Raw genomic sequence first — 10,816 nt, forward strand, 5'->3', positions numbered from 1 at the left:
GAATTATTAAAGATTTTGTGTGTAAGTTATGACTTACAACTCTCTCTGAAAATTGTCTTGAGGTCAGTGGAAGTGGAGGATACTTTCTTGTGACACATAAAAAGCAGGGAGACCAAAGAACTGATGGTGGTCACCAGGGAAAGGGTAGGAAAGTGGACCCATGGCCATAAGCCAGCGAACTTCAAAAAAACTTTTTGAAAGGAATGAAGATATGTTTAAAAGCTGAACACATGGATGTAACATTTTGCCGACATCTTTCTCTCATTACTAATATGTAAGTTGTCTTAACATGGAAGGGCTGATTTCCTTATCAGCAGAAACCCAATCTTCCTTATAAAAAGAACACTTTGGTTCAATGGTGACCTGTATGGAAAAAAGAAGATGAAATGTTGTGAAAAAAGAAATAAAACTTAAATTTACTCGTCTTTGTCAGTTGTCTTCCTAAGTTGTTCTTATCACTATTATACTGTTCTCACAGGTTCACTGGAAGCTTTTTTGAATTCTTGTGGAATTCTATCCATTTTCAAACCCCAAGTCAGGAACAAATGGTCCAAATATCAATTCTATCTTTTCTACCTCTTCTGGCTTCTTTCATGGACAGCTCCACCACCAGACTTGTTTGAAATTTTATCAGAGAGTTACTTCATAAAATTTATAATATTACAAGTACCTTAGGAAAGAAATCAAGGATGACACAAACAGATGGAGAGATACACCATGTTCCTGGATTGAAAGAATCAGTATAGTGAAAATGACTACACTACCCAAAGCAATCTATAGATTCAATGCAATCCCTATCAAACTACCAATGGTATTATTCACAGGATTAAAACAAATAATTTCAAAATTTGTATGGAAACACAGAAAGACCCTAAATAGAAAAAGCAATTTTGAGAAAGAAAAATGAAACTGGAGGAATCAACTTTCCTGGGTTCAGACTATACTACAAAGCTTCAGTCATCAAGACAGTTTTGTACTGGCACAAAAACAAATATAGACCAATGGAACAAGATAGAAAGCCCAGAGATAAATCCACACACTTATGGGCACCTTATCTTTAACATAGGAGGGAAAAATATGCAATGGAAAAAAACTGGTCAACTAAGTGTAAAAGAATGAAATTAGAACATTTCCTAACACCATGCACAAGAATAAACTCAAAATGGATTAAAGACTTAAATGTAAGACCAGAAACTATAAAACTCTTAGAGGAAAACATAGGCAAAACATTCTCTGGCATAAACCATGGCAAGATCCTCTATGACCCACCTCCTAGAATAATGGAAATAAAAACAAAAGTAAATAAATGGGACCTAAATAAGCTTAAAAGTTTTTGCACAATGAAGGAATCTATAAGCAAAGTGAAAAGACAAACCTCAGAATGGGAGAAATTAATAGTAAATGAAATAACTGACAAAGAATTCATCTCCAAAATATTCAAGTAGCCCATGTAACTCAATACCAAAAACAATTCAATAAAAAAGTGTGTATACTTAAACAGGTATTTCTCCAAAGAAGCCATACAGATGGCTAATAAACATGTAAGATGCATAACATCACTAATTATTAGAGAAATGTAAATAAAAACTACAATGATGTATCATCTCACACTGGTCAGAATGGCCATTATCAAAAAGTCTATGCTATGCTATGCTAAGTCACTTCAGTCGTGTCTGACTCTGTGTGACCCCATAGATGGCAGCCCACCAGGCTTCCCTGTCCCTGGGATTCTCCAGGCAAGAACACTGGAGTGGGTTGCCATTTCCTTCTCCAATGCATGAAAGTGAAAAGAGAAAGTGAAGTCGCTCAGTCATGTCCGACTCTTAGCGACCCCATGGACTGCAGCCTACCAGGCTCCTCCATCCATGGGATTTTCCAGGCAAGAGTACTGGAGTGGAGTGCCATTGCCTTCTCTGATCAAAAAGTCTACAAACAATAAATACTGACGAGGGTGTGGAGAAAAGGGAACTCTCTTACAGTTTGTGGGAATGAAAATTGATAGAGCCACTATGGAAAATAGTATGAAGATTCCCTAGAAAACTAGGAATAAAGCTACCATATGACCCAGCAATCCCACTACTGGGCTTATGCCCTGAGGAAACCAGAATTGAAAGACACTTACCCCAATGTTCATTGCAGCACTGTTTACAATAGCTAGGACAACCCAGATGTCCATTGACAGATGAATGGATAAAGAAGTTGTGGTACATATACACAATGGAATATTACTCAGTTATAAAAAGGAACACATTTGAGTCAGTATTAATGAGGTGGATGAACCTAGAGCCTATTATACAGCATGAAGTAAGTCAGAAAGAGAAAGACAAATATGGTATATTAACACATATATATGGAATCTAGAAAGATAGTATTGATGATCTACTTGTAGCACATCAAAAGAGATATAGACATTTTGGACACAGTTAGGGAAGGAGTTCAGTTCAGTTCAGTCGCTCAGTCATGTCTGACTCTTTGTGACCCTATGAATTGCAGCACGCCAGGCCTCCCTGTCCATCACCAACTCCCGGAGTTCACTCAAACTCATGTCCATCGAGTAGGTGATACCATCCAGCTATCTCATCCTCTGTCGTCCCCTTCTCCTCCTGCCCCCAATCCCTCCCAGCATCAGAGTCTGAGGGGGTGGGATAATATGAGAGGATAGCATTGAAACATATGCATTACCATATATAAAATAGCCAGTGGGAGTTTGGTTTATAATGCAGGGAACCCAAAGCCAGTGCTCTGTGACAACCTAAAGGAGTGTGATGGGGAGGGAGGTGGTAGGGAAGGTTCAAGAGGAAGGAGACATATGTATTCTTAGCACTGATTCATGTTGATGTATGCCAAAACCTATCACAATATTGTCAAGTAATTATTTTCTAATTAAAAATAAAATATATTAAAAAAGTAATTAATCACATTCTCTTTATGGAAAGAATGGCCTATAAAATTATTTTCAGAGCTTGTAACTCTGTGAAAGTGAAAGTCACTCAGTCATGTCCAACTCTTTGCAACCCCATGGACTAGTCCATAGATTTCTCTAGGCCAGAATACTGGAGTGGGTAGCCTTTCCCAACCCAGGGATCGAAGCTTAGTCTCCTGCATTGCAGGCGGATTCTTTTCCAACTGAGCCACAGTGAAGCCCAAGAATACTGGAGTGGGTAGCCTATCCCTTCTCCAGCGGATCTTCCTGGCCCAGGAATCAAACCGGGATCTCCTGCATTGCAGGCATATTCTTTACTAACTGAGCTATCAGGGAAACCCCTTGCAACTCCTCAGGGAAGACAAATGGAATAGGTTATTAAGGAATGATAATATAGTCTTAGGATGTTCAGTAAGATTATGCAGAGGTTTTCAGTTCAGTTCAGTCACTCAGTCATGTCTGATTCTTTGAGACTCCATGAATTGCAGCACGCCAGGCCTCCCTGTCCATCACCAACTCCTGGAGTTCACTCAAACTTACGTCCTTCGAGTCGGTAATGCCAGCCAGCAATCTCATCCTCTGTCGTCCCCTTCTCCGCCTGCCCTCAATCCCTCCCAGCATTAGAGTCTTTTCAACTCTTCTCATGAGGTGGCCAAAGTACTGGAGTTTCAGCTTTAGCATCATTCCTTCCAAAGAACACCCAAGACTGATCTCCTTTAGAATGGACTGGTTGGATCTCCTTGCAGTCTCGAGACTCTTGAGAGTCTTCTCCAACACCACAGTTCAAAAGCATCAATTCTTCGGCGCTCAGCTTTCTTCACAGTCCAACTCTCACATCCATACATGACTACTGGAAAAACCATAGCCTTGACTAGATGGACCTTTGTTGGCAAAGTAACGTCTCTGCTTTTGAATATGACATGTAGGTTGATTCCTGACCTGCATATAGGTTTCTCAATAGGCAGGTCAGGTGGTCTGATATTCCTATCTCTTTCAGAATTTTCCACAGTTTATTGTGATCCACACAGTCAAAGGCTTTGGGATAGTCAATAAAGCAGAAATAGATGTTTTTCTGGAACTCTCTTGCTTTTTCAATGATCCAGCAGATGTTGGCAATTTGATCTCTGGTTCCTCTGCCTTTTCTAAAACCAGCTTGAACACGTGGAAGTTCACGGTTCATGTGTTGCTGAAGAGGTTTTAGATGTGTTTATAACAAGAAGCTTAGAGTCTGGACTGAAGATTTCTGAAGTTTAAGCCTAGAAGTGTGAATGGATTATTAAATAATATTTTAGATAAAATTTATTTATGGTGAAATTCACAAATCCTATGTGTAAAATCGAATGAATTTTGATGAATACATTTATATAAATGCCATGCAAATTAAGATACAGAACATTTCTATCACCTCCCCCTCCAAAAAAAAACCCCCTACTTCTCCTTTCAGACAATCATCATTCTCCTTAGGCAACTACTATTCTGAGAAATATATTAATTTTGCATTATATAAATGAAATAATAATGTGCTCCTTCATGTATGACTTCTTTCATTCAGCACAATGTTTTAAAAATTCATCCATGCTGTCACACGCATCATTATTTTGTTCCCTTTTCAGTTGCTGAATAGTGTTTGTCATATATCTTCATTTGTTTTACACTTCTTTTAATTTACAACAGCATCCTGCAGTTTTCAGCATACTAATTCCGTACATATTTTTAAAGATTTGTACCTAATTGTTTATTTTATTTTTTTAATTAAAAATTTTTCATTGGTGTATGGTTGATTTACAATGTTGCATTTTAGTTTCAGGTGTACAGCAAAGTGAATCAGTTGTCTCTGTACATATAGACATAATGGCCTACATCATATAGGCCATTAGAGAGTATTGAGTAGAATTCCCCGTGCTATACGGTAGGTCCTAATTAGTTATCTATTTTATATATAGTAGAGTGTATATGTCATTTCTGATCTCCCAATTCTCTCACCCCCCCTTACCCCACTGGTAACCATAAATTTATTTTCTGCATCTGTGACTATTTCTTTTGTAAGTAAGGACATTTGTACCATTTTAAAAAAATTTCACGTACAAGTGATACCATATGATATTTGTCTTCCTCTGTCTGACTTCAGTTATTTTTATTTTTTTTTTGGAGCTGTTTTTAATGGTGTTTTTAAAAATTTGTGTCCAATCATTATTTATTACTATATAGAAATACTGTTAATATTTGAATTTTGAATTTGTATCCTGAATTCTGCTAAATCAACTCATATGTTCTAGAAGACCCCCTGTTTAAAAAAAAAATTCCTTCAAATTTTCTATGTAGACAATCTTTTCATTTGCAAATAGAGACACTTTTGTTTCTTTGTTTTCTAGTCTGTATGTCTTTATTTCCTTTTCTTGTGTATTATACTGGCTGGGACATACTGTTCTTGTATGGATGTGAGAGTTGGACTATAAAGAAAGCTGAGCACTGAAGAACTGATGCTTTTGAACTGTGATGTTGGAGGAGACTCTTGAGAGTCCCTTGGACTGCAAGGAGATTCAACCAGTCCAACCCAAAGGAAATCAGCCCTGAAAATTCATTGGAAGGACTGATGCTGAAGCTGAAATTCAAATATGTTGGCCACCTGTCATGAAGGGCTGACTCATTGGAAAAGACCTTGATGCTGGGAAAGATTGCAGGTGGGAGGAGAAGGGGACTACAGAGGATGAGATGGTTGGATGACATTACCGATGTGATGGACATTAGCTTGGGTAAACTCCGGGAGCTGGTGATGGACAGGGAAGCCTGGCATGCTGCAAGTCCATGGGTTTGCAAAGAGTCAGACATGACTGAGTGACTGAACTGAACTGGATAAGAGTGGAGAGAGGGCAGACCTTTGCCTTCCACCTGATCTTAGAGGAAAAACATTCAGTCTTTTACCATCGAGTATAGTGTGGGATTTTTGTAGATGCATCCTTTCAAGTTAAAGAAGTTTCCCTCTATTCCAAGTTTTCTGAAAGTTTTTATTATAAAAGACAATTGGATTTTGTCAAATAATTTTTCTTTATTAATTGATATGATAATGTGGTTGTTTTTCCTTAACTTGTTAGAATGATGGATTACATTGATTGATTTTCAAATAGTGAATCCCCCTTACCTTCTTAGGAGGAATCCCAATTAGTAGTGATATATTTATCATTTTATATTTTTGTTGGATTTAATTTGCTAATATTTTGTTAAGGAGTTTTGTATTTATGTCCATTAAGTATTCTGGTCTGTAATTTTCTTGTACTGCAAAGCAAGAGACGTGGGTTCTATCCCTGGGTCAAGAAGATGCAGTAGAGAAGGGAATGGCAGCCCATGTCAGGATCCCTGCCTGGAGAATTCCATGGACAGAGGAGCCTGGTGTGCTGCAGTTTATGGGGTCACAAAGAGACACAACTGAGTGACTAAGCAAACACAGTAATAAATATTTCTCCAAACACTGCTTTGGCTATATCCTACAAATTTTAATATGTTGATTTTTCATCTTCATTCAGTTCAAAGTATTTTCCAATTTCTCTCATAACTTCCTCTTTCAGCCATAAATTATTTAGAATTATGGTGTTTCAGTTCAGCTCAGTTCAATCGCTCAGTCATGTCTGACTTTGTGACCCCATGAGCTGCAGCATGCCAGTCCTCTGTCCATCACCAACTCCTGGAGTTTACTCAAACTCATGTCCATTGAGTCGGTGATGCCATCCAACTATCTCATGCTCTGTCATCCTCTTCTCCTCCTGCCCTCAATCTTTCCCAGCATCAGGGTCTTTTCAAATGAGTCGGCTCTCCCCATCGGGTGGCCAAAGTATTGGAGTTTCAGCTTCAACATCAGTCTTTCCAATGAACACCCAGGACTGATCTCCCTTAGGATGGACTGGTTGGATCTCCTTGTAGTCCAAGGGACTCTAAAGAGTCTTCTCCAACACTACAGTTCAAAAGCATCAGTTCTTTGGTGCTCAGCTTTCTTTATAGTCCAGCTCTCACATCCATACATGACTACTGGAAAAACCATAGCTTTGACAAGATGGACCTTTGTTGGCAAAGTAATGTCTCTGCTTTTTAATATGCTGTCTAGGTTTGTCATAGTTTTTCTTCCAAGGAGCAAGCATCTTTTAATTTCATGGCTGCATTCACCATCTGCAGTGATTTTGGAGCCCAGAAAAATAAAGTCAGCCACTGTTTCCACTGTTTCCCCATCTATTTGCCATGAAGTGGTGGGAACAGATGCCATGATCTTAGTTTTCTGAATGTTGAGCTTTAAGCCAACTTGTTCACTGTCCTCTTTCACTTTCATCAAGAGGCTCTTTAGTTCTTCTTCACTTTCTGCCATAAGGGTGGTGTCAACTGCATATCTGAGGTTATGAATATTTCTCCCAGCAACCTGGATTCCAGCTTGTGCTTCTTCCAGCCCAGCATTTCTCATGATGTACTCTGCTTATAATTTAAATAAGCAGGGTGACAATATATAGCCTTGATGTACTCCTTTCTCTATTTGGAACCAGTCTGTTGTTCCATGTCCAGTTCTAATTGTTGCTTCTTGACCTGCATACAGATTTCTCAAGAGGCAGTAATGTGGTCTGGTATTCCTATCTCTTGAAGAATTTTCCACAGTTTGTTGTGATCCACACAGTCAAAGGCTTTGGCATAGTCAATAAAGCAGAAATAGATATTTTTCTGGAACTCTCTTGCTTTTTGGATGATCCTTCAAATGTTGGTAATTTGATCTCTGGTTCCTCTGTCTTTTCTAAAACCAGCTTGAACATCTGGAAGCTCTCAGTTCTTGTACTGTTGAAGCCTTGCTTGGAGAATTTTCAGCATTACTTTGCTAGTGTGAGAGATGAGTGCAATTATGCGGTAGTTTGAACATTCTTTGGCATTGCCTTTCTTTGGGATTGGAATGAAATACCAGATATTTAGAGATTTCCTAGTTATCTTCCTGTCATTGAATTCTAGTTTCATCCCATTATGATCAGGGAATATATTTTGTATGGTTTCATTACAAAAGTTTGTTTTCTTTGACCTAGAATATGGTCTATCTTGAGGTATGTTTCATCTGCATTTGAGAAGAATGTGTATTTTGTCTTTTGGTGGAATTTTGTAAGTGTTAATTAACTCCAGTTAATAAATAATATTGTTTTTTTTTCTTTGATGTCTTTGCTAAATTTAAAAACCTTACTTTATTGATTATTGAATGAGAATGTTGAAGTCTCCAATCTTAATTAGAAATTTCTGTTTTTAATTCTTTAAAATTTTGTCTTGTTTTAGGGTCTTTATTGTTTAATAATTCATGTTTAAGATTGTTATATTCTTGTGAATTAACCCTTGAATCATTATCGAGTGTCTTTCTTTATCCCTTGTAATTTTCCTTGCTATATGTTTTCTTTCTTTCTGGTACCAATAGCCATCCCTATCTTCTTTTGGTTAATACTTGCATACTATACCTTTTTTTATTCTTTTACTTCTGGTTTGCCCATATGATTACGTTTATAGTGGATTTGCTTTAAACTATAGTTGTGTCTTTTTTTTTTTTTTTTGGTACATTTTGAAGTCTACATTTTAAAAGTGGTACATTTACAGTGTTTACTTTTAATATAATTATCTATGCTTGGATTTATGCATGTTTAAAACAAGTATGTCTGCTGCTAAGTCACTTCAGTCATGTCCGACTCTGTGCGACCCCATAGACGGCAGCCTACCAGGCCTCCCCGTCCCTGGGATTCTCCAGGCAAGAACACTGGAGTGGGTTGCCTGCTTTATCATTTTTTTTCTGTTGTTTTTCTCTGAGTTTTGTTCCTCTGTTTCACTTTCCTGTTTTCTTGTGTGGTATTTAAATGTTTTCTTAGTATTCCCTTTTAATTTATCTATTAAGTTTTTAGGTCTTCCCAGGTGGTGCTAGTGGTAAAGAACCCGCCTGCCAGTGTGCGTAGACATAATAAGAGACACAGGGTGGATCCCTGGGTCAGAAAGATCCCCTGAAGGAGGGCATGGCAACCCACTCTAGTATTCTTGCCTGGAGAATCCCCATGGACAGAGGAGCCTGGCAGGCTACAGAGTCCATAGGGTCGCAAAGAGTCAGACATGACTGAAGTGACTTAGCACATTGAGTTTTTTATTTTATTTTTTAACTTTACAATATTGTATTGGTTTTGCCATATATCAACATGAATCGACCACAGGTATACACGTGAGTTTTTAGCTATCCCTCTGTGTGTGTTTTTGTGTGTATTTTCATAGTTGCTCTAGAAATTGTAATACATTTATACTTAACTTGTACAGTCTACTTAAAATTAATATTTTATCACCTCACATGGTATATGTAGAAATCCTACCACATATAGAACCCTTAATGTTATAATTTTCATATGTATTATATTGGCATATATTGAAACCCCATGGCACAATGTTATAATTTTTGCTTTTACCTATCATAATTACTTAAAGAACTTAGCAGAAAAATAGTGTCATATTTATTCAGATAGTTATAACTTCTGTTGATCTTCCTTCACTTTCAAAGCTTCAAGCTTCCTTTTTTTCCTACAGATCTTCCTTTAGCATTTCTTTCAGAGTAAGTCTGCTGCTGACAGATTCTTTTAGTTTTTCTTCACCTGGTAATGTTTCAATTTTTTCTTCATTTGTCAGGGCAGGATCCAGGGTAAGAGTCCTGGATGTAGGACTCTTAATTGATAGATCTTTTATTTCAACACATTAAAAATTATGCCCTTCAGGCATTCATGGTTTCTCATGAGAAGTCTGTGGCATTTCCAATTGTTGTTCCCATCTATTCTTGCCTGGAGAATTATGTAATGCATTGTTATATAATGCATTGCTTTTTTTCTGGCTGCTTTTGAGAAATTTATTTTGTTTTGTTTTTACTTTTCAGAAGTCTGGTGATGATGTGTCTGGGCATAAATTTCATTTAGTTTATCCTGTTTGGGGGTTCATTGAGCTTAATTCTGTAAGTTTATGTCTTTTTCCAAATTTAGGAAGTTTTCAGCCATTATTTATTCAAATGTTTTTCTCTATGCCTCTTTTTTCCCCTTTTCTTTTGAGTTTTAAATAGCATAAATGTTAGATCTTTTGATATTGTCTTATAGCCCCTTCAAGTTATGCTTATTTTTAAAAATCTTGTTTTTCTCTTTTTTATTCATATTAGATAGCTTCTATTTAGATCCTTTTCAAGTTTATTAAGACTTTCTTCTATCACCTCCACTTTTCTATTGAACTTATTCAGTAATTTTAAAATTTTATTATTATATTTTTTAATTCTAAAATTTCCATTTGTTTTTTAATATATTTTTTTACATATTCTAGTTGTATACTAAGATTTCCATCCCCATATTTCTATTTGTTTCTTATATACTTTACTTCTGGAGCATAGTGATAATAGCTGCTTTATAACTGTTATCTGAAAATTTCAACATCCATATCATCTTTGGATTAGCATTTGGCATAGCCTTTCCTTTTCAAGATGTTCAGATTTTCCTAGTGTTTTGTGTGTCAAGTACTTTGGGAATGTATCCTGTATATTTTGAATGTTCTGTTATGTGACACTAGGTCTTGTTTAAATCACATGGGAAATTTTTTCTTTTTTTCTTTTAACAGGACATCAACCTGGTTAAGTTTAGATCCTACTCACCTTCTGTGAACTATGACTACAAATCAGGTTAGTTTTCAGTCTGTAGAGTGCTTTTCTGATTGGTCTGATGGTGAGCATCGTCAGTGGCTAGTCTGGGATCTGGTCAGTGATCTGCCTGGTCATTTATCAGAGCCTTTGATATGCTTTTTGAGGTTAGATCTGTGAAGTCACAGCTTTAAAGTGCACCTGAGCATTCATACAAAACTATATGGAATCTTTAGCTCCATTTGCTCTAT

At 37.0% G+C, this 10,816-nt stretch overlaps 1 long non-coding RNA gene across 1 annotated transcript in view; it reads left to right on the forward strand.

The window, feature by feature from the left end:
* The window catches only part of LOC104990077, a 32,661-nt gene extending 22,053 nt beyond the window's left edge, over window positions 1-10,608 (forward strand). Inside the window, exon 3 of the long non-coding RNA XR_825459.1 lies at window positions 10,547-10,608. This is a non-coding gene — a long non-coding RNA (uncharacterized LOC104990077). The remainder of the gene's footprint in view (window positions 1-10,546) is intronic.
* The last annotated feature ends 208 nt before the right edge of the window (window positions 10,609-10,816 follow it).

This window comes from Bison bison, unplaced genomic scaffold (assembly GCF_000754665.1).
Source record: "Bison bison bison isolate TAMUID 2011002044 unplaced genomic scaffold, Bison_UMD1.0 scf7180017864168, whole genome shotgun sequence".
Lineage (NCBI taxonomy): Eukaryota > Metazoa > Chordata > Mammalia > Artiodactyla > Bovidae > Bison > Bison bison.